Raw genomic sequence first — 24,687 nt, 5'->3', positions numbered from 1 at the left:
GGCTGTTTCCCCAGCACTTTCTCGGGTATTTATGTCAATGTAATTTTGTTTCCTGCACCTGGGGGTGGTAGCCAGCGCCACTCGGACTACTCGAGGTGAAGGGGGCCATCTTTTTAACCCCCGGGCCGTGACTCGAGTGTCTACGACATGTCGACAGTGGTCGACCAGCGTTGAACCCTCTTAAGCTCCCTTTGGCACCAAGACTGCCTTGAACAGAGGCCGTAACTAAGCCTGTAGGGAATCAGAAAATGGGAAATGAGGGCTGCGTGAAATAGGACAGAAAATAAGAGTTGGCAGTCAAGAGAGAGAGAGAGAGAGAAAACATCTTTATTTGTCCTGCAAACGCGACGCGGCCTCACGTCGTGTCAGCCGGCCACTCGGCTTCTGTGACCTACTCATGCCGACCCTCAGGTGGGGTGGAAAACCTCGGAAAGCAAAGGGGAGGTTGTGGTGGGTCATAGAAATAGATGAAGAATTTTTTCATTCGAGAAGAAGGTGGTGAAAAAATGCCCGCCGGGTGGTATCCGAACCCACAACCTCCAGAATGCCGGTCTGGTGCGATAACCACTACGCTACTGGCGGGGCTGTTACCCCAGCACTTTCTCGGGTATTTATGATAATGTAATTTTGTTTACTGCACTTGGGGGTGGTAGCCAGCGCCACTCGGACTACTCGGGTGAAAGGGGCATCTTTTTAACCCCCGGGCCGTGACTCGAGTGTCTACGATATTTCGACAGTGGTCGACCAGCGTTGAGCCCTCTTAAGCTCCCTTTGGCACCAAGACTTCCAGAACAGAGGCCGTAGCTAAGCCGGTAGTGAATCAGAAAATGGGAAATGAGGGCTCCGTGAAATAAGACAGAAAATAAGAGTTGGCAGTCAAGAGAGAGAGAGAGAGAGAAAACATCTTTATTTGTCCTGCAAACGCGACGCGGCCTCACGTCGTGTCAGCCGGCCACTCGGCTTCCGTGACCTACTCATGCCTACCCCCAGGTGGAGTGTAAAACCTTGGAAAGCAAAGGGGAGGTTGTGGTGGGTCATAGAAAGAGATGAAGAATTTTTTTATTCGAGAAGAAAGTGGTGAAAGAATGCCCGCCGGGTGGGATTCCAACCCACGACCTCCAGAATACCGGTCTGGTGCGATAACCACTACGCTACCGGCGGGGCTGTTTCCCCAGCACTTTCTCGGCTATTTATGTTTAGGTTTTTTTGTTTCCTGAACTTGGGGATGGTAGCCAGATCACTGGGACTACTCGGGGTGAAGGGGACCATCTTTTACACCCCCGGGCCGTGACTCGAGTGTCTACGACATGTCGACAGTGGTCGACCAGCGTTGAACCCTCTTAAGCTCCCTTTGGTACCAAGGCTACCAGAACAGAGGCCACCTCTAAGCATGTAGCGAATCAGAAAACGGGAAATGAGGGGCTCCGTGAAATAAGACAGAAAACAAGAGTTGGCAGTCAAAAAAGAGAGAGAGAGAAAACATCTTTATTTGTCCTGCTAACTTGACGCGGCCTCACGTCGTGTCAGCCGGCCAATCGGCTTCCGTCACCTACTCATGCCTACTCCCGGGTGGGGTGGAAAACCTCGGAAAGCAAAGGGGAGGTTTAGGTGGGTCATAGAAAGAGATGAAAAATTTTTTTTATCTGAGAATAAAGTGGTGCAAAAATGCCCGCCGGGTGGGATCTGAACCCACGACCTCCAGAATACCAGTCTGGTGCGATAACCACTACGCTACCGGCGGGGCTGTTTCCCCAGCAATTTCTCGGGTAATGATGTTAATGTACTTTTGTTTCCTGCACTTGGGGGTGGTAGCCAGCGCCACTCGGACTACTCGGCGTGAAGGGGATCATCTTTTTAAGCCCCGGACCGTGACTCGAGTGTCTACGACATGTCGACAGTGGTCGACCAGTGTTGAACCCTCTTAAGCTCCCGTTGGCACCCAGACTGCCAGAACACAGTCCCTCTCTAAGCATGAAGCGAATCAGAAAATGGGAAATTAGCGGCCCCGTGAAATAAGACAGAAAATAACAGTTGGCAGTCAAGAGAGAGAAAGAGAAAAAACATCTTTATTTGTCTGCAAACGCGACGCGGCCTCACGTCGTGTCAGCCGGCCACTCGGCGTCCGTGACCTACTCATGCCGACCCTCAGGTGGGGTGGAAAACCTCGTAAAGCAAAGGGGAGGTTGTGGTGGGTCATAGAAATAGATGAAGAATTTTTTCATTCGAGAAGAAGGTGGTGAAAAAATGCCCGCAGGGTGGGATCTGAACCCACGACCTCCAGAATACCGGTCTGGTGCGATAACCACTATGCTACCGGCGGGGCTGTTTCCCCAGCAATTTCTCGGGTATTTATGGTAATGTAATTTTGTTTCCTGCACTTGGGGGTTGTATCCAGCGCCACTCGGACTACTCAGGTGAAAGGGGCCATCTTTTTAACCCCCGGGCCGTGACTCGAGTGTCTACGACATGTCGACAGTGGTCGACCAGCGTTGAACACCTCTTAAGCTCCCTTTGGCACCAAGACTACCAGAACAGAGGCCAGCTCTAAGCATGTAGCGATACAGAAAATGGGAAATGAGGGGCTCCATGAAATAAGACAGAAAATAAGAGTTGGCAGTCAAGAGAGGGAGAAAACATCTTTATTTGTCCTGCAAACGCGACGCGGCCTCACGTCGTGTCAGCCGGCCACTCGGCTTCCGTGACCTACTCATGCCGACCCTCAGGTGGGGTGGAAAACCTCGGAAAGCAAAGGGGAGGTTGTGGTGGGTCATAGAAATAGATGAACAATTTTTTCATTCGAGAAGAAGGTGGTGAAAAAATGCCCGCCGGGTGGGATCTGAACCCACGACCTCCAGAATACCGGTATGGTGTGATAACCACTACGCTACCGGCGGGGCTGTTTCCTCAGCAATTTCTCGGGTATTTATGTTAATGTAATTTTGTTTCCTGCACTTGGGGGTGGTAGCCAGCGCCACTCGGACTACTCGGGGTGAAGGGGATCATCTTTTTAACCCCCGGGCCATGACTCGAGTGTCTACGATATGTCGACAGTGGTCGACCAGCGTTGAACCCTCTTAAGCTCCCTTTGGCACCAAGACTACCAGAACAGAGGCCATCTCTAAGCATGTAGCGATACAGAAAATGGGAAATGAGGGGCTCCGTGAAATGAGACAGAAAATAAGAGTTGGCAGTCAAGAGAGAGAGAAAATATCTTTATTTGTCCTGCAAACGCGACGTGGCCTCACGTCGTGTCAGCCGGCCACTCGGCTTCCGTCACCTACTCATGCCTACCACCGGGTGGGGTGGAAAACCTCGTAAAGCAAAGGGGAGGTTGTGGTAAGTCATAGAAAGAGATGAAGAATTTTTTTTATTCGAGAAGAAAGTGGTGAAAAAATGCCCGCCGGGTGGTATCCGAACCCACAACCTCCAGAATGCCGGTCTGGTGCGATAACCACTACGCTACTGGCGGGGCTGTTACCCCAGCACTTTCTCGGGTATTTATGATAATGTAATTTTGTTTACTGCACTTGGGGGTGGTAGCCAGCGCCACTCGGACTACTCGGGTGAAAGGGCCATCTTTTTAACCCCCGGGCCGTGACTCGAGTGTCTACGACATGTCGACAGTGGTCGACCAGCGTTGAACCCTCTTAAGCTCCCTTTGGCACCAAGACTGCCTTGAACAGAGGCCGTAACTAAGCCTGTAGGGAATCAGAAAATGGGAAATGAGGGCTGCGTGAAATAGGACAGAAAATAAGAGTTGGCAGTCAAGAGAGAGAGAGAGAGAAAACATCTTTATTTTCCTGCAAACGCGACGCGGCCTCACGTCGTGTCAGCCGGCCACTCGGCTTCCGTGACCTACTCATGCCTACCCCCAGGTGGATTGTAAAACCTTGGAAAGCAAAGGGGAGGTTGTGGTGGGTCATAGAAAGAGATGAAGAATTTTTTTATTCGAGAAGAAAGTGGTGAAAGAATGCCCGCCGGGTGGGATTCCAACCCACGACCTCCAGAATACCGGTCTGGTGCGATAACCACTACGCTACCGGCGGGGCTGCTTCCCCAGCACTTTCTCGGCTATTTATGTTAATGTAATTTTGTTTCCTGCACTTGGGGGTGGTAGCCAGCGCCACTCGGACTACTCGGGGTGAAGGGGATCATCTTTTTAATCCCCGGGCCGTGACTCGAGTGCCTACGATATGTCGACAGTGGTCGACCAGCGTTGAACCCTCTTAAGCACCCTTTGGCACCAAGACTGCCAGAAGAGAGGCCCTAACTAAGCATGTAGCGAATCAGAAAATGGGAAATGAGCTGCTCTGTGAAATAAGACAGAAAATAGGAGTTGGCAGTCAAGAGAGAGAGAGGGAGAGAACATCTTTATTTGTCCTGAAAACTTGACGCGGCCTCACGTCGTGTCAGCCGGACACCCGATTTCCATCACCTACTCATGCCTACCCCCGGGTGGGGTGGACAACCTCGGAAAGCAAAGGGGAGGTTGTGGTGGGTCATAGAAAGAGATGAAGAATTTTTTTTATCCGAGAATAAAGTGGTGAAAAAAAGCCCGCCGGGTGGGATCTGAACCCACGACCTCCAGAATACCGGTCTGGTGCGATAACCACTACGCTACTGGCGGGGCTGTTTCCCCAGCAATTTCTCGGGTATTTATGTTAATGTAATTTTGTTTCCTGCACTTGGGGGTGGTAGCCAGCGCCACTCGGACTACTCGGGGTGAATGGGATCATCTTTTTAACCCCCGGGCCGTGACTCGAGAGTCTACGACATGTCGACAGTGGTCGACCAGCGTTGAACCCTCTTAAGGCCCCTTTGGCACCAAGACTACCAGAACAGAGGCCGTCTCTAAGCATGTAGCGAATCAGAAAATGGGAAATGACGGGCTCCGTGATATAAGACTGAAAATAAGAGTTGGCAGTCAAGAGAGAGAGAGAGAGAGAAAACATCTTTATTGGTCCTGCGAACGCGAAGCGGCCTCACGTCGTGTCAGCCGGCCACTCGGCTTCCGTCACCTACTCATGCCTACTCCCGGGTGGGGTGGAAAACCTCGGAAAGCAAAGGGGAGGTTGTGGTGGGTCATAGAAAGAGATGAAGAATTTTTTCATTCGAGAAGAAGGTGGTGAAAAAATGCCCGCCGGGTGGGATCCGAACCCTCGTCCTCCAGAATACCGGTCTGGTGTGATAACCACTACGCTACAGGCGGGGCTGTTTCCCCAGCACTTTTTCGGGTATTTATGTTAAGGTTTTTTTGTTTCCTGCACTTGGGGGTGGTAGCCAGCGCCACTCGGACTACTCGGGGTGAAGGGGACCATCTTTTTAACCCCCGGGGCATGACTCGAGTGTCTACGATATGTCGACAGTGGTCGACCAGCGTTGAACCCTCTTAAGCTCCCTTTGGCACCAAGACTACCTGAACAGGGGCCATCTCTAAGCATGTGGCGATACAGAAAATGGGAAATGAGGGGCTCCGTGAAATAAGACAGAAAATAAGAGTTGGCAGTCAAGAGAGAGAGAGAGAGAAAACATCTTTATTTGTCCTGCAAACTTGACGCGGCCTCACGTCGTGTCAGCCGGCCATTCGGCTTCCGTCACCTACTCATGCCTACTCCCGGGTGGGGTGGAAAACCTCGGAAAGCAAAGGGGAGGTTGTGCTGGGTCATAGAAAGAGATGAAGAATTTTTTCATTCGAGAAGAAGGTGGTGAAAAAAGGCCCGCCGGGTGGGATCCGAACCCACGTCCTCCAGAATACCGGTCTGGTGCGATAACCACTACGCTACAGGCGGGGCTGGTTTCCCAGCACTTTTTCGGGTATTTATGTTAAGGCTTTTTTGTTTCCTGCACTTGGGGGTGGTAGCCAGCGCCACTCGGACTACTCGGGGTGAAGGGGACAATCTTTTTAACCCCCGGGGCGTGACTCGAGTGTCTACGACATGTCGACAGTGCTCGACCAGCGTTGAACCCTCTTAAGCTCACTTTGGCACCAAGACTGCCAGAACAGAGGCCCTCTCTAAGCATGTAGCGAATCAAAAAATGGGAAATGAGGGGCTCCGTTAAATAAGACAGAAAATAAGAGTTGGCAGTCAAGAGATGGAGAAAACATCTTTATTTGTCCTGCAAACGCGACGTGGCCTCACGTCATGTCAGCCGGCCACTCGGCTTCCGTCACCTACTCATGCCTACCCCTGGGTGGGGTGGAAAACTTCGGAAAGCAAAGGGGAGGTTGTGGTGGGTCATAGAAAGGGATGAAGAATTTTTTTATCCAAGATTAAAGTGGTGAAAAAATGCCCGCCGGCTGGGATCGGAACCCACGACCACCAGCATACCAGTCTGGTGCGATAACCACTACGCTACCGGCGGGGCTGTTTCCCCAGCACTTTCTCGGCTATTTATGTTTAGGTTTTTTTGTTTCCTGCACTTTGGGGTGGTAGCCAGCGCCACTTGGACTACTCGGGGTGAAGGGGATCATTTTTTTACCCCCCGGGCCGTGACTCGAGTGTCTACGACATGTCGACAGTGGTCGACCAGCGTTGAACCCTCTTAAGCTCCCTTTGGCACCAAAACTGCCAGAAGAGAGGCCCTAAATAAGCATGTAGCGAATCAAAAAATGGGAAACGAGCGGCTCTGTGAAATAAGAGAGAAAATAAGAGTTGGCAGTCCAGAGAGAGAGAGAGGGAGAGAAAACATCTTTATTTGTCCTGAAAACTTGACGCGGCCTCACGTCGTGTCAGCCGGCCACTCGGCTTCCGTGACCTACTCATGCCGACCCTCAGGTGGGGTGGAAAACCTCGGAAAGTTAGGGAAGGTTTAGGTGGGTCTTAGAAAGAGATGAAGAATTTTTTTTTATCTGCGAATAAAGTGGTGCAAAAATGCCCGCCGGGTGGGATTTGAACCCACGACCTCCAGAATACCGGTCTGGTGCGATAACCACTACGCTACTGGCGGGGCTGTTTCCCCAGCAATTTCTTGGGTATTTATGTTAATGTAATTTTGTTTCCTGCACTTGGGGGTGGTAGCCAGCGCCACTCGGACTACTCGGGGTTAAGGGGAGCATCTTTTTAACCCCCGGGGCCGTGACTCGAGTGTCTACGACATGTCGACAGTGGTCGACCAGCGTTGAACCCTCTTAAGCACCCTTTGGCACCAAGACTGCCAGAAGAGAGGCCCTAACTAAGCATGTAGCGAATCAGAAAATGGGAAATGAGCTGCTCTGTGAAATAAGACAGAAAATAAGAGTTGGCAGTCAAGAGAGAGAGAGGGAGAGAACATCTTTATTTGTCCTGAAAACTTGACGCGGCCTCACGTCGTGTCAGCCGGACACTTCGATTTCCATCACCTACTCATGCCTACCCCCGGGTGGGGTGGACAACCTCGGAAAGCAAAGGGGAGGTTGTGGTGGGTCATAGAAAGAGATGAAGAATTTTTTTTATCCGAGAATAAAGTGGTGAAAAAAAGCCCGCCGGGTGGGATCTGAACCCACGACCTCCAGAATACCGGTCTGGTGCGATAACCACTACGCTACTGGCGGGGCTGTTTCCCCAGCAATTTCTCGGGTATTTATGTTAATGTAATTTTGTTTCCTGCACTTGGGGGTGGTAGCCAGCGCCACTCGGACTACTCGGGGTGAATGGGATCATCTTTTTAACCCCCGGGCCGTGACTCGAGTGTCTACGACATGTCGACAGTGGTCGACCAGCGTTGAACCCTCTTAAGCTCCCTTTGGCACCAAGACTGCCAGAACAGAGGTCATCTCTAAGCATGTAGCGAATCAGAAAATGGGAAATGAAGGGCTCCATGAAATAAGACAGAAAATAAGCGTTGGCAGTCAAGAGAGAGAGAGAGAGAGAAAACATATTTATTTATCCTGCAAACGCGACGCGGCCTCCCGTCGTGTCAGCCGGCCACTCGGCTTCTGTCACCTACTCATGCCTACCCCTGGGTGGGGTGGAAGACCTCGGAAAGCAAAGGGCAGGTAGTGGTGGGTCATAGAGAGAGATGAAGAATTTTTTATCCGAGAAAAGAGTGGTGAAAAAATGCCCGCCGGGTGGGATCTTAACCCACGACCTCCAGAATACCGGTCTGGTGTGATAACCACTATGCTACCGGCGGGGCTGTTTCCCCAGCAATTTCTCGGGCATTTATGGTAATGTAATTTTGTTTCCTGCACTTGGGGGTGGTAGCCAGCGCCACTTGGACTACTCGGGGTGAATGGGATCATCTTTTTAACCCCCGGGCCGTGCCTCGAGTGTCTACGACATGTCGACAGTGGTCGACCATCGTTGAACCTTCTTAAGCTCCCTTTGGCACCAAGGCTGCCAGAACAGAGGCCCTCTCTAAGCATCTAGCGATTCAGAAAATGGGAAATGAGGGGCTCCGTGAAATAAGACAGAAAATATGAGTTGGCAGTCAAGAGAGAGAGCACACATCTTTATTTGTCCTGCAAACTTGACGCGGCCTCACGTCGTGTCAGCCGGCCACTAAGCTTCCGTCACCTAATTATGCCTACTCCCGGGTGTGGTGGAAAACCTCGGAAAGCAAAGGGGGGGTTGTGGTGGGTCATAGAAAGAGATGAAGAATTTTTTCATCCGAGAATAAGGTGGTGCAAAAATGCCCGCCGGGTGGGATCTGAACCCACGACCTCCAGAATACCGGTCTGGTGCGATAACCACTACGCTACCGGCGGGGCTGTTTCCCCAGCAATTTCTCGGGTATTTATATTATTGTAATTTTGTTTCCTCCACTTGGGGGTTGTAGCCAGCGCCACTCGGACTACTCCGGGTGAAGGGGATCATCTTTTTTTTAACCCCCGGGCCGTGACTCGACTGTCTACGACATGTCGACAGTGGTCGACCAGCGTTGAACCCTCTTAAAGGAGTACTGACACGAAATTTCAAAGCTGGGATAACTATGTAACACGCTTCCTTTTTATCAGGAGATATCTCCCAGCAAGTTTCAACAGCAACCGTTCAGCGAAACATATTTAAAATCCATTTTAATCTTCGCCCGCACGAGAAAGCCCAGATCGGGCCGGCATGACATCATGTGCTACTTGCCCCAAACTGCCGACGTCGGGGCTCCCGTGACGAAGCCGACGCGCTGGCTGTGGTTGGCGCGCGCTGCTCGGGCGTGTGTACACGTCATGGTTTTGGGACTGACGTCATGCTGCCCGGGCCTGTGGGGACGGCGAAAACCTCGGCCGGTCTGGGCGCTAGCGTGCGCTCGCTCGCGCGCGCTTCCAGAGAGGCAGCGATGCGGCAAGAATGGTGGCGTCATGTGATACATCCTGTCATGGCGGCCGCTCGGCGTTTTTTAGTCGAAACCGAAACTGGCACGAATAAACGACGCCGTAAATGAATATTTACGCTGCGCTGGACCGTCTAATCTGTCATTCTATGGTTAGTCGGCTGGTAGGCACGCATAGCAGCGAAAAAAACGTAACACGAAAATTTCGTGTCAGTACTCCTTTAAGCTCCCTTTGGCACCAAGACTGCCAGAACAGAGGCCCTCTCTAAGCATGTAGCGAATCAGAAAATGGGAAATGAGCAGCTCCGTGAAATAAGACACAAAATAAGGGTTGGCAGTCAAGAGAGAGAGAGAGAGAAAAAACATCTTTATTTGTCCTGCAAACTTGACGCGGGCTCACGTCGTGTCAGCCGGCCACTCGGCTTCCATCACCTACTCATGCCTACCTCCGGGTGGTGTGGAAAACCTCGGAAAGCAAAGGGGAGGTTGTGGTGGGTCATAGAAAGAGATGAAGTATTTTTTTTATTCGAGAAGAAAGTGGTGAAAAAAATGTCCGACGGGTGGGATCCGAACCCATGACCTCCAGAATACCGGTCTGGTGCGACAACCACTACGCTACCGGCGGGGCTGTTTCCCCAGCACTTTCTAGGGTATTTATGTCAATGTAATTTTGTTTCCTCCACTTGGGGGTGGTAGCCAGTGCCACTCGGACTACTCGAGGTGAAGGGGGCTATTTTTTTAACACCCTGGCCATGACTCGAGTGTCTACGACATGTCGACAGTGGTCGACCAGCGTTGAATCTTCTTAATCTCCTTTTGGCACCAAGGCTGCCAGAACAGAGGCCCTCTCTAAGCATCTAGCGAATCAGAACATGGGAAATGAGGGGTTCCCTGAAATAAGACAGAAAATAAGAGTTGGCAGTCAAGAAAACCTCGGAAAGCCAAGGGGAGGTTGTGGTGGATCATAGAAAGAGATCAAGAATTTTTTTCGAGAAGTGGTGAGAAAAATGCCTCCATTGGTGGGATCAGAACCCACGACCTCCAGAATACTGGTCTGGTGCGATAACCACTACGCTACTGGCGGGGCTGTTTCCCCAGCACTTTCTCGGGTATTTATGTTAATGTAATTTTGTTTCCTGCATTTGGGGGTTGTAGCCAGCGCCACTCGGACTACTCGGGGTGAAGGGGATAATCTTTTTAACCCCCCGGGCCGTTACTCGAGTGTCTACGACATGTCGACAGTGGTCGACCAGCGTTGAACACTCTTAAGCTCCCTTTGGCACCAAGACTGCCAGAACAGAGGCCCTCTCTAAGCATGTAGCGAATCAAAAAATGGGAAATGAGCGGCTCCGTGAAATAAGACAGAAAATATGAGTTGGCAGTAAAGAGAGAGAGAGAGAAAAAACATCTTTATTTGTCCTGCAAACGCGACGCGGCCTCACTTCGTGTCAGCCGACCACTCGGCTTCCGTGACCTACTCATGCCTACCACCAGGTGGGTTGGAAAACCTCAAAAAGCAAAGGGGAGGTTGTGATGGGTCATAGAAAGAGATGAAGAATTTTTTTATTCCAGAAGAAAGTGGTTAAAGAATGCCCGCCGGGTGGGATCCGAACCCACGACCTCCAAATACCGGTCTGGTGCGATAACCACTACGCTACCAGCGGGGCTGCTTCCCCAGCACTTTCTCGGGTATTTATGATAATGTAATTTTGTTTACTGCACTTGGGGGTGGTAGCCAGCGCCACTCGGACTACTCGGGTGAAAGGGCCATCTTTTTAACCCCCGGGCCGTGCCTCGAGTGTCTACGACATGTCGACAGTGGTCGACCATCGTTGAACCTTCTTAAGCTCCCTTTGGCACCAAGGCTGCCAGAACAGAGGCCCTCTCTAAGCATCTAGCGATTCAGAAAATGGGAAATGAGGGGCTCCGTGAAATAAGACAGAAAATATGAGTTGGCAGTCAAGAGAGAGAGCACACATCTTTATTTGTCCTGCAAACTTGACGCGGCCTCACGTCGTGTCAGCCGGCCACTAAGCTTCCGTCACCTAATTATGCCTACTCCCGGGTGTGGTGGAAAACCTCGGAAAGCAAAGGGGGGGTTGTGGTGGGTCATAGAAAGAGATGAAGAATTTTTTCATCCGAGAATAAGGTGGTGCAAAAATGCCCGCCGGGTGGGATCTGAACCCACGACCTCCAGAATACCGGTCTGGTGCGATAACCACTACGCTACCGGCGGGGCTGTTTCCCCAGCAATTTCTCGGGTATTTATATTATTGTAATTTTGTTTCCTCCACTTGGGGGTTGTAGCCAGCGCCACTCGGACTACTCCGGGTGAAGGGGATCATCTTTTTTTTAACCCCCGGGCCGTGACTCGACTGTCTACGACATGTCGACAGTGGTCGACCAGCGTTGAACCCTCTTAAAGGAGTACTGACACGAAATTTCAAAGCTGGGATAACTATGTAACACGCTTCCTTTTTATCAGGAGATATCTCCCAGCAAGTTTCAACAGCAACCGTTCAGCGAAACATATTTAAAATCCATTTTAATCTTCGCCCGCACGAGAAAGCCCAGATCGGGCCGGCATGACATCATGTGCTACTTGCCCCAAACTGCCGACGTCGGGGCTCCCGTGACGAAGCCGACGCGCTGGCTGTGGTTGGCGCGCGCTGCTCGGGCGTGTGTACACGTCATGGTTTTGGGACTGACGTCATGCTGCCCGGGCCTGTGGGGACGGCGAAAACCTCGGCCGGTCTGGGCGCTAGCGTGCGCTCGCTCGCGCGCGCTTCCAGAGAGGCAGCGATGCGGCAAGAATGGTGGCGTCATGTGATACATCCTGTCATGGCGGCCGCTCGGCGTTTTTTAGTCGAAACCGAAACTGGCACGAATAAACGACGCCGTAAATGAATATTTACGCTGCGCTGGACCGTCTAATCTGTCATTCTATGGTTAGTCGGCTGGTAGGCACGCATAGCAGCGAAAAAAACGTAACACGAAAATTTCGTGTCAGTACTCCTTTAAGCTCCCTTTGGCACCAAGACTGCCAGAACAGAGGCCCTCTCTAAGCATGTAGCGAATCAGAAAATGGGAAATGAGCAGCTCCGTGAAATAAGACACAAAATAAGGGTTGGCAGTCAAGAGAGAGAGAGAGAGAAAAAACATCTTTATTTGTCCTGCAAACTTGACGCGGGCTCACGTCGTGTCAGCCGGCCACTCGGCTTCCATCACCTACTCATGCCTACCTCCGGGTGGTGTGGAAAACCTCGGAAAGCAAAGGGGAGGTTGTGGTGGGTCATAGAAAGAGATGAAGTATTTTTTTTATTCGAGAAGAAAGTGGTGAAAAAAATGTCCGACGGGTGGGATCCGAACCCATGACCTCCAGAATACCGGTCTGGTGCGACAACCACTACGCTACCGGCGGGGCTGTTTCCCCAGCACTTTCTAGGGTATTTATGTCAATGTAATTTTGTTTCCTCCACTTGGGGGTGGTAGCCAGTGCCACTCGGACTACTCGAGGTGAAGGGGGCTATTTTTTTAACACCCTGGCCATGACTCGAGTGTCTACGACATGTCGACAGTGGTCGACCAGCGTTGAATCTTCTTAATCTCCTTTTGGCACCAAGGCTGCCAGAACAGAGGCCCTCTCTAAGCATCTAGCGAATCAGAACATGGGAAATGAGGGGTTCCCTGAAATAAGACAGAAAATAAGAGTTGGCAGTCAAGAAAACCTCGGAAAGCCAAGGGGAGGTTGTGGTGGATCATAGAAAGAGATCAAGAATTTTTTTCGAGAAGTGGTGAGAAAAATGCCTCCATTGGTGGGATCAGAACCCACGACCTCCAGAATACTGGTCTGGTGCGATAACCACTACGCTACTGGCGGGGCTGTTTCCCCAGCACTTTCTCGGGTATTTATGTTAATGTAATTTTGTTTCCTGCATTTGGGGGTTGTAGCCAGCGCCACTCGGACTACTCGGGGTGAAGGGGATAATCTTTTTAACCCCCCGGGCCGTTACTCGAGTGTCTACGACATGTCGACAGTGGTCGACCAGCGTTGAACACTCTTAAGCTCCCTTTGGCACCAAGACTGCCAGAACAGAGGCCCTCTCTAAGCATGTAGCGAATCAAAAAATGGGAAATGAGCGGCTCCGTGAAATAAGACAGAAAATATGAGTTGGCAGTAAAGAGAGAGAGAGAGAAAAAACATCTTTATTTGTCCTGCAAACGCGACGCGGCCTCACTTCGTGTCAGCCGACCACTCGGCTTCCGTGACCTACTCATGCCTACCACCAGGTGGGTTGGAAAACCTCAAAAAGCAAAGGGGAGGTTGTGATGGGTCATAGAAAGAGATGAAGAATTTTTTTATTCCAGAAGAAAGTGGTTAAAGAATGCCCGCCGGGTGGGATCCGAACCCACGACCTCCAAATACCGGTCTGGTGCGATAACCACTACGCTACCAGCGGGGCTGCTTCCCCAGCACTTTCTCGGGTATTTATGATAATGTAATTTTGTTTACTGCACTTGGGGGTGGTAGCCAGCGCCACTCGGACTACTCGGGTGAAAGGGCCATCTTTTTAACCCCCGGGCCGTGCCTCGAGTGTCTACGACATGTCGACAGTGGTCGACCATCGTTGAACCTTCTTAAGCTCCCTTTGGCACCAAGGCTGCCAGAACAGAGGCCCTCTCTAAGCATCTAGCGATTCAGAAAATGGGAAATGAGGGGCTCCGTGAAATAAGACAGAAAATATGAGTTGGCAGTCAAGAGAGAGAGCACACATCTTTATTTGTCCTGCAAACTTGACGCGGCCTCACGTCGTGTCAGCCGGCCACTAAACTTCCGTCACCTAATTATGCCTACTCCCGGGTGTGGTGGAAAACCTCGGAAAGCAAAGGGGGGGTTGTGGTGGGTCATAGAAAGAGATGAAGAATTTTTTCATCCGAGAATAAGGTGGTGCAAAAATGCCCGCCGGGTGGGATCTGAACCCACGACCTCCAGAATACCGGTCTGGTGCGATAACCACTACGCTACCGGCGGGGCTGTTTCCCCAGCAATTTCTCGGGTATTTATATTATTGTAATTTTGTTTCCTCCACTTGGGGGTTGTAGCCAGCGCCACTCGGACTACTCCGGGTGAAGGGGATCATCTTTTTTTTAACCCCCGGGCCGTGACTCGACTGTCTACGACATGTCGACAGTGGTCGACCAGCGTTGAACCCTCTTAAAGGAGTACTGACACGAAATTTCAAAGCTGGGATAACTATGTAACACGCTTCCTTTTTATCAGGAGATATCTCCCAGCAAGTTTCAACAGCAACCGTTCAGCGAAACATATTTAAAATCCATTTTAATCTTCGCCCGCACGAGAAAGCCCAGATCGGGCCGGCATGACATCATGTGCTACTTGCCCCAAACTGCCGACGTCGGGGCTCCCGTGACGAAGCCGACGCGCTGGCTGTGGTTGGCGCGCGCTGCTCGGGCGTGTGTACACGTCATGGTTTTGGGACTGACGTCATGCTGCCCGGGCCTGTGGGGACGGCGAAAACCTCGGCCGGTCTGGGCGCTAGCGTGCGCTCGCTCGCGCGCGCTTCCAGAGAGGCAGCGATGCGGCAAGAATGGTGGCGTCATGTGATACATCCTGTCATGGCGGCCGCTCGGCGTTTTTTAGTCGAAACCGAAACTGGCACGAATAAACGACGCCGTAAATGAATATTTACGCTGCGCTGGACCGTCTAATCTGTCATTCTATGGTTAGTCGGCTGGTAGGCACGCATAGCAGCGAAAAAAACGTAACACGAAAATTTCGTGTCAGTACTCCTTTAAGCTCCCTTTGGCACCAAGACTGCCAGAACAGAGGCCCTCTCTAAGCATGTAGCGAATCAGAAAATGGGAAATGAGCAGCTCCGTGAAATAAGACACAAAATAAGGGTTGGCAGTCAAGAGAGAGAGAGAGAGAAAAAACATCTTTATTTGTCCTGCAAACTTGACGCGGGCTCACGTCGTGTCAGCCGGCCACTCGGCTTCCATCACCTACTCATGCCTACCTCCGGGTGGTGTGGAAAACCTCGGAAAGCAAAGGGGAGGTTGTGGTGGGTCATAGAAAGAGATGAAGTATTTTTTTTATTCGAGAAGAAAGTGGTGAAAAAAATGTCCGACGGGTGGGATCCGAACCCATGACCTCCAGAATACCGGTCTGGTGCGACAACCACTACGCTACCGGCGGGGCTGTTTCCCCAGCACTTTCTAGGGTATTTATGTCAATGTAATTTTGTTTCCTCCACTTGGGGGTGGTAGCCAGTGCCACTCGGACTACTCGAGGTGAAGGGGGCTATTTTTTTAACACCCTGGCCATGACTCGAGTGTCTACGACATGTCGACAGTGGTCGACCAGCGTTGAATCTTCTTAATCTCCTTTTGGCACCAAGGCTGCCAGAACAGAGGCCCTCTCTAAGCATCTAGCGAATCAGAACATGGGAAATGAGGGGTTCCCTGAAATAAGACAGAAAATAAGAGTTGGCAGTCAAGAAAACCTCGGAAAGCCAAGGGGAGGTTGTGGTGGATCATAGAAAGAGATCAAGAATTTTTTTCGAGAAGTGGTGAGAAAAATGCCTCCATTGGTGGGATCAGAACCCACGACCTCCAGAATACTGGTCTGGTGCGATAACCACTACGCTACTGGCGGGGCTGTTTCCCCAGCACTTTCTCGGGTATTTATGTTAATGTAATTTTGTTTCCTGCATTTGGGGGTTGTAGCCAGCGCCACTCGGACTACTCGGGGTGAAGGGGATAATCTTTTTAACCCCCCGGGCCGTTACTCGAGTGTCTACGACATGTCGACAGTGGTCGACCAGCGTTGAACACTCTTAAGCTCCCTTTGGCACCAAGACTGCCAGAACAGAGGCCCTCTCTAAGCATGTAGCGAATCAAAAAATGGGAAATGAGCGGCTCCGTGAAATAAGACAGAAAATATGAGTTGGCAGTAAAGAGAGAGAGAGAGAAAAAACATCTTTATTTGTCCTGCAAACGCGACGCGGCCTCACTTCGTGTCAGCCGACCACTCGGCTTCCGTGACCTACTCATGCCTACCACCAGGTGGGTTGGAAAACCTCAAAAAGCAAAGGGGAGGTTGTGATGGGTCATAGAAAGAGATGAAGAATTTTTTTATTCCAGAAGAAAGTGGTTAAAGAATGCCCGCCGGGTGGGATCCGAACCCACGACCTCCAAATACCGGTCTGGTGCGATAACCACTACGCTACCAGCGGGGCTGCTTCCCCAGCACTTTCTCGGGTATTTATGATAATGTAATTTTGTTTACTGCACTTGGGGGTGGTAGCCAGCGCCACTCGGACTACTCGGGTGAAAGGGCCATCTTTTTAACCCCCGGGCCGTGACTCGAGTGTCTACGACATGTCGACAGTGGTCGACCAGCGTTGAACCCTCTTAAGCTCCCTTTGGCACCAAGACTGCCTTGAACAGAGGCCGTAACTAAGCCTGTAGGGAATCAGAAAATGGGAAATGAGGGCTGCGTGAAATAGGACAGAAAATAAGAGTTGGCAGTCAAGAGAGAGAGAGAGAGAAAACATCTTTATTTTCCTGCAAACGCGACGCGGCCTCACGTCGTGTCAGCCGGCCACTCGGCTTCCGTGACCTACTCATGCCTACCCCCAGGTGGATTGTAAAACCTTGGAAAGCAAAGGGGAGGTTGTGGTGGGTCATAGAAAGAGATGAAGAATTTTTTTATTCGAGAAGAAAGTGGTGAAAGAATGCCCGCCGGGTGGGATTCCAACCCACGACCTCCAGAATACCGGTCTGGTGCGATAACCACTACGCTACCGGCGGGGCTGCTTCCCCAGCACTTTCTCGGCTATTTATGTTAATGTAATTTTGTTTCCTGCACTTGGGGGTGGTAGCCAGCGCCACTCGGACTACTCGGGGTGAAGGGGATCATCTTTTTAATCCCCGGGCCGTGACTCGAGTGCCTACGATATGTCGACAGTGGTCGACCAGCGTTGAACCCTCTTAAGCACCCTTTGGCACCAAGACTGCCAGAAGAGAGGCCCTAACTAAGCATGTAGCGAATCAGAAAATGGGAAATGAGCTGCTCTGTGAAATAAGACAGAAAATAGGAGTTGGCAGTCAAGAGAGAGAGAGGGAGAGAACATCTTTATTTGTCCTGAAAACTTGACGCGGCCTCACGTCGTGTCAGCCGGACACTCGATTTCCATCACCTACTCATGCCTACCCCCGGGTGGGGTGGACAACCTCGGAAAGCAAAGGGGAGGTTGTGGTGGGTCATAGAAAGAGATGAAGAATTTTTTTTATCCGAGAATAAAGTGGTGAAAAAAAGCCCGCCGGGTGGGATCTGAACCCACGACCTCCAGAATACCGGTCTGGTGCGATAACCACTACGCTACTGGCGGGGCTGTTTCCCCAGCAATTTCTCGGGTATTTATGTTAATGTAATTTTGTTTCCTGCACTTGGGGGTGGTAGCCAGCGCCACTCGGACTACTCGGGGTGAATGGGATCATCTTTTTAACCCCCGGGCCGTGACTCGAGAGTCTACGACATGTCGACAGTGGTCGACCAGCGTTGAACCCTTTTAAGGCCCCTTTGGCACCAAGACTACCAGAACAGAGGCCGTCTCTAAGCATGTAGCGAATCAGAAAATGGGAAATGACGGGCTCCGTGATATAAGACTGAAAATAAGAGTTGGCAGTCAAGAGAGAGAGAGAGAGAGAAAACATCTTTATTGGTCCTGCGAACGCGAAGCGGCCTCACGTCGTGTCAGCCGGCCACTCGGCTTCCGTCACCTACTCATGCCTACCACCAGGTGGGTTGGAAAACCTCAAAAAGCAAAGGGGAGGTTGTGATGGGTCATAGAAAGAGATGAAGAATTTTTTTATTCCAGAAGAAAGTGGTTAAAGAATGCCCGCCGGGTGGGATCCGAACCCACGACCTCCAAATACCGGTCTGGTGCGATAACCACTACGCTACCAGCGGGGCTGCTTCCCCAGCACTTTCTCGGGTATTTATGATAATGTAATTTTGTTTACTGCACTTGGGGGTGGTAGCCAGCGCCACTCGGACTACTCGGGTGAAAGGGCCATCTTTTTAACCCCCGGGCCGTGCCTCGAGTGTCTACGACATGTCGACAGTGGTCGACCATCGTTGAACCTTCTTAAGCTCCCTTTGGCACCAAGGCTGCCAGAACAGAGGCCCTCTCTAAGCATCTAGCGATTCAGAAAATGGGAAATGAGGGGCTCCGTGAAATAAGACAGAAAATATGAGTTGGCAGTCAAGAGAGAGAGCACACATCTTTATTTGTCCTGCAAACTTGACGCGGCCTCACGTCGTGTCAGCCGGCCACTAAACTTCCGTCACCTAATTATGCCTACTCCCGGGTGTGGTGGAAAACCTCGGAAAGCAAAGGGGGGGTTGTGGTGGGTCATAGAAAGAGATGAAGAATTTTTTCATCCGAGAATAAGGTGGTGCAAAAATGCCCGCCGGGTGGGATCTGAACCCACGACCTCCAGAATACCGGTCTGGTGCGATAACCACTACGCTACCGGCGGGGCTGTTTCCCCAGCAATTTCTCGGGTATTTATATTATTGTAATTTTGTTTCCTCCACTTGGGGGTTGTAGCCAGCGCCACTCGGACTACTCCGGGTGAAGGGGATCATCTTTTTTTTAACCCCCGGGCCGTGACTCGACTGTCTACGACATGTCGACAGTGGTCGACCAGCGTTGAACCCTCTTAAAGGAGTACTGACACGAAATTTCAAAGCTGGGATAACTATGTAACACGCTTCCTTTTTATCAGGAGATATCTCCCAGCAAGTTTCAACAGCAACCGTTCAGCGAAACATATTTAAAATCCATTTTAATCTTCGCCCGCACGAGAAAGCCCAGATCGGGCCGGCATGACATCATGTGCTACTTGCCCCAAACTGCCGACGTCGGGGCTCCCGTGACGAAGCCGACGCGCTGGCTGTGGTTGGCGCGCGCTGCTCGGGCGTGTGTACACGTCATGGTTTTGGGACTGACGTCATGCTGCCCGGGCCTGTGGGGACGGCGAAAACCTCGGCCGGTCTGGGCGCTAGCGTGCGCTCGCTCGCGCGCGCTTCCAGAGAGGCAGCGATGCGGCAAGAATGGTGGCGTCATGTGATACATCCTGTCATGGCGGCCGCTCGGCGTTTTTTAGTCGAAACCGAAACTGGCACGAATAAACGACGCCGTAAATGAATATTTACGCTGCGCTGGACCGTCTAATCTGTCATTCTATGGTTAGTCGGCTGGTAGGCACGCATAGCAGCGAAAAAAACGTAACACGAAAATTTCGTGTCAGTACTCCTTTAAGCTCCCTTTGGCACCAAGACTGCCAGAACAGAGGCCCTCTCTAAGCATGTAGCGAATCAGAAAATGGGAAATGAGCAGCTCCGTGAAATAAGACACAAAATAAGGGTTGGCAGTCAAGAGAGAGAGAGAGAGAAAAAACATCTTTATTTGTCCTGCAAACTTGACGCGGGCTCACGTCGTGTCAGCCGGCCACTCGGCTTCCATCACCTACTCATGCCTACCTCCGGGTGGTGTGGAAAACCTCGGAAAGCAAAGGGGAGGTTGTGGTGGGTCATAGAAAGAGATGAAGTATTTTTTTTATTCGAGAAGAAAGTGGTGAAAAAAATGTCCGACGGGTGGGATCCGAACCCATGACCTCCAGAATACCGGTCTGGTGCGACAACCACTACGCTACCGGCGGGGCTGTTTCCCCAGCACTTTCTAGGGTATTTATGTCAATGTAATTTTGTTTCCTCCACTTGGGGGTGGTAGCCAGTGCCACTCGGACTACTCGAGGTGAAGGGGGCTATTTTTTTAACACCCTGGCCATGACTCGAGTGTCTACGACATGTCGACAGTGGTCGACCAGCGTTGAATCTTCTTAATCTCCTTTTGGCACCAAGGCTGCCAGAACAGAGGCCCTCTCTAAGCATCTAGCGAATCAGAACATGGGAAATGAGGGGTTCCCTGAAATAAGACAGAAAATAAGAGTTGGCAGTCAAGAAAACCTCGGAAAGCCAAGGGGAGGTTGTGGTGGATCATAGAAAGAGATCAAGAATTTTTTTCGAGAAGTGGTGAGAAAAATGCCTCCATTGGTGGGATCAGAACCCACGACCTCCAGAATACTGGTCTGGTGCGATAACCACTACGCTACTGGCGGGGCTGTTTCCCCAGCACTTTCTCGGGTATTTATGTTAATGTAATTTTGTTTCCTGCATTTGGGGGTTGTAGCCAGCGCCACTCGGACTACTCGGGGTGAAGGGGATAATCTTTTTAACCCCCCGGGCCGTTACTCGAGTGTCTACGACATGTCGACAGTGGTCGACCAGCGTTGAACACTCTTAAGCTCCCTTTGGCACCAAGACTGCCAGAACAGAGGCCCTCTCTAAGCATGTAGCGAATCAAAAAATGGGAAATGAGCGGCTCCGTGAAATAAGACAGAAAATATGAGTTGGCAGTAAAGAGAGAGAGAGAGAAAAAACATCTTTATTTGTCCTGCAAACGCGACGCGGCCTCACTTCGTGTCAGCCGACCACTCGGCTTCCGTGACCTACTCATGCCTACCACCAGGTGGGTTGGAAAACCTCAAAAAGCAAAGGGGAGGTTGTGATGGGTCATAGAAAGAGATGAAGAATTTTTTTATTCCAGAAGAAAGTGGTTAAAGAATGCCCGCCGGGTGGGATCCGAACCCACGACCTCCAAATACCGGTCTGGTGCGATAACCACTACGCTACCAGCGGGGCTGCTTCCCCAGCACTTTCTCGGGTATTTATGATAATGTAATTTTGTTTACTGCACTTGGGGGTGGTAGCCAGCGCCACTCGGACTACTCGGGTGAAAGGGCCATCTTTTTAACCCCCGGGCCGTGACTCGAGTGTCTACGACATGTCGACAGTGGTCGACCAGCGTTGAACCCTCTTAAGCTCCCTTTGGCACCAAGACTGCCTTGAACAGAGGCCGTAACTAAGCCTGTAGGGAATCAGAAAATGGGAAATGAGGGCTGCGTGAAATAGGACAGAAAATAAGAGTTGGCAGTCAAGAGAGAGAGAGAGAGAAAACATCTTTATTTTCCTGCAAACGCGACGCGGCCTCACGTCGTGTCAGCCGGCCACTCGGCTTCCGTGACCTACTCATGCCTACCCCCAGGTGGATTGTAAAACCTTGGAAAGCAAAGGGGAGGTTGTGGTGGGTCATAGAAAGAGATGAAGAATTTTTTTATTCGAGAAGAAAGTGGTGAAAGAATGCCCGCCGGGTGGGATTCCAACCCACGACCTCCAGAATACCGGTCTGGTGCGATAACCACTACGCTACCGGCGGGGCTGCTTCCCCAGCACTTTCTCGGCTATTTATGTTAATGTAATTTTGTTTCCTGCACTTGGGGGTGGTAGCCAGCGCCACTCGGACTACTCGGGGTGAAGGGGATCATCTTTTTAATCCCCGGGCCGTGACTCGAGTGCCTACGATATGTCGACAGTGGTCGACCAGCGTTGAACCCTCTTAAGCACCCTTTGGCACCAAGACTGCCAGAAGAGAGGCCCTAACTAAGCATGTAGCGAATCAGAAAATGGGAAATGAGCTGCTCTGTGAAATAAGACAGAAAATAGGAGTTGGCAGTCAAGAGAGAGAGAGGGAGAGAACATCTTTATTTGTCCTGAAAACTTGACGCGGCCTCACGTCGTGTCAGCCGGACACTCGATTTCCATCACCTACTCATGCCTACCCCCGGGTGGGGTGGACAACCTCGGAAAGCAAAGGGGAGGTTGTGGTGGGTCATAGAAAGAGATGAAGAATTTTTTTTATCCGAGAATAAAGTGGTGAAAAAAAGCCCGCCGGGTGGGATCTGAACCCACGACCTCCAGAATACCGGTCTGGTGCGATAACCACTACGCTACTGGCGGGGCTGTTTCCCCAGCAATTTCTCGGGTATTTATGTTAATGTAATTTTGTTTCCTGCACTTGGGGGTGGTAGCCAGCGCCACTCGGACTACTCGGGGTGAATGGGATCATCTTTTTAACCCCCGGGCCGTGACTCGAGAGTCTACGACATGTCGACAGTGGTCGACCAGCGTTGAACCCTTTTAAGGCCCCTTTGGCACCAAGACTACCAGAACAGAGGCCGTCTCTAAGCATGTAGCGAATCAGAAAATGGGAAATGACGGGCTCCGTGATATAAGACTGAAAATAAGAGTTGGCAGTCAAGAGAGAGAGAGAGAGAGAAAACATCTTTATTGGTCCTGCGAACGCGAAGCGGCCTCACGTCGTGTCAGCCGGCCACTCGGCTTCCGTCACCTACTCATGCCTACCCCCAGGTGGGGTGGAAAACCTCGGAAAGCAAAGGGAATGTTGTGATGGGTCATAGAAAGAGATGAAGAATTTTTTATTCGAGAAGAAAGTGGTGAAAAAATGCCCGCCGGGTGGGATCCGAACCCACGTCCTCCAGAATACCGGTCTGGTGCGATAACCACTACGCTACAGGCGGGGCTGTTTCCCCAGCACTTTTTCGGCTATTTTTGTTTAGGTTTTTTTGTTTCCTGCACTTGGGGGTGGTAGCCAGCGCCACTCGGACTACTCGGGGTGAAGGGGATCATCTTTTTAACCCCCGGGCCGTGACTCGAGTGCCTACGATATGTCGACAGTGGTCTACCAGCGTTGAACCCTCTTAAGCTCCCTTTGGCACCAAGACTACCAGAACAGGGGTACATCTCTAAGCATGTGGCGATACAGAAAATGGGAAATGAGGGGCTCGATGAAATAAGACAGAAAATAAGAGTTGGCAGTCAAGAGAGAGAGAGAGAGAAAACATCTTTATTTGTCCTGCAAACTTGACGCGGCATCACGTCGTGTCAGCCGGCCATTCGGCTTCCGTCACCTACTCATGCCTACTCCCGGGTGGGGTGGAAAACCTCGGAAAGCAAAGGGGAGGTTGTGGTGGGTCATAGAAAGAGATGAAGAATTTTTTCATTCGAGAAGAAGGTGGTGAAAAAATGCCCGCCGGGTGGGATCCGAACCCTCGTCCTCCAGAATACCGGTCTGGTGTGATAACCACTACGCTACAGGCGGGGCTGTTTCCCCAGCACTTTTTCGGGTATTTATGTTAAGGTTTTTTTGTTTCCTGCACTTGGGGGTGGTAGCCAGCGCCACTCGGACTACTCGGGGTGAAGGGGACCATCTTTTTAACCCCCGGGGCATGACTCGAGTGTCTACGATATGTCGACAGTGGTCGACCAGCGTTGAACCCTCTTAAGCTCCCTTTGGCACCAAGACTACCTGAACAGGGGCCATCTCTAAGCATGTGGCGATACAGAAAATGGGAAATGAGGGGCTCCGTGAAATAAGACAGAAAATAAGAGTTGGCAGTCAAGAGAGAGAGAGAGAGAAAACATCTTTATTTGTCCTGCAAACTTGACGCGGCCTCACGTCGTGTCAGCCGGCCATTCGGCTTCCGTCACCTACTCATGCCTACTCCCGGGTGGGGTGGAAAACCTCGGAAAGCAAAGGGGAGGTTGTGCTGGGTCATAGAAAGAGATGAAGAATTTTTTCATTCGAGAAGAAGGTGGTGAAAAAAGGCCCGCCGGGTGGGATCCGAACCCACGTCCTCCAGAATACCGGTCTGGTGCGATAACCACTACGCTACAGGCGGGGCTGTTTTCCCAGCACTTTTTCGGGTATTTATGTTAAGGCTTTTTTGTTTCCTGCACTTGGGGGTGGTAGCCAGCGCCACTCGGACTACTCGGGGTGAAGGGGACAATCTTTTTAACCCCCGGGGCGTGACTCGAGTGTCTACGACATGTCGACAGTGCTCGACCAGCGTTGAACCCTCTTAAGCTCACTTTGGCACCAAGACTGCCAGAACAGAGGCCCTCTCTAAGCATGTAGCGAATCAAAAAATGGGAAATGAGGGGCTCCGTTAAATAAGACAGAAAATAAGAGTTGGCAGTCAAGAGATGGAGAAAACATCTTTATTTGTCCTGCAAACGCGACGTGGCCTCACGTCATGTCAGCCGGCCACTCGGCTTCCGTCACCTACTCATGCCTACCCCTGGGTGGGGTGGAAAACTTCGGAAAGCAAAGGGGAGGTTGTGGTGGGTCATAGAAAGGGATGAAGAATTTTTTTATCCAAGATTAAAGTGGTGAAAAAATGCCCGCCGGCTGGGATCGGAACCCACGACCACCAGCATACCAGTCTGGTGCGATAACCACTACGCTACCGGCGGGGCTGTTTCCCCAGCACTTTCTCGGCTATTTATGTTTAGGTTTTTTTGTTTCCTGCACTTTGGGGTGGTAGCCAGCGCCACTTGGACTACTCGGGGTGAAGGGGATCATTTTTTTACCCCCCGGGCCGTGACTCGAGTGTCTACGACATGTCGACAGTGGTCGACCAGCGTTGAAC

The 24,687-nt window shown here is 51.2% G+C and overlaps 1 non-coding gene across 1 annotated transcript; it reads right to left on the bottom strand.

Annotated features, from left to right (window-relative positions):
- Window positions 1-1,668: 1,668 nt before the first annotated feature.
- Window positions 1,669-1,741, bottom strand: Trnat-ggu (transfer RNA threonine (anticodon GGU)). Its single transcript has one exon. It is a non-coding gene; the product is annotated as a tRNA-Thr (tRNA).
- Between the last annotated feature and the right edge of the window lie 22,946 nt (window positions 1,742-24,687).

This window comes from Haemaphysalis longicornis, unplaced genomic scaffold (genome assembly GCF_048455015.1).
Source record: "Haemaphysalis longicornis isolate Haplotype H1 unplaced genomic scaffold, Haemaphysalis longicornis Haplotype H1 scaffold_5, whole genome shotgun sequence".
Taxonomy (NCBI): Eukaryota; Metazoa; Arthropoda; class Arachnida; order Ixodida; family Ixodidae; genus Haemaphysalis; species Haemaphysalis longicornis.
This window is presented reverse-complemented; position numbering and strand designations above follow the sequence as displayed.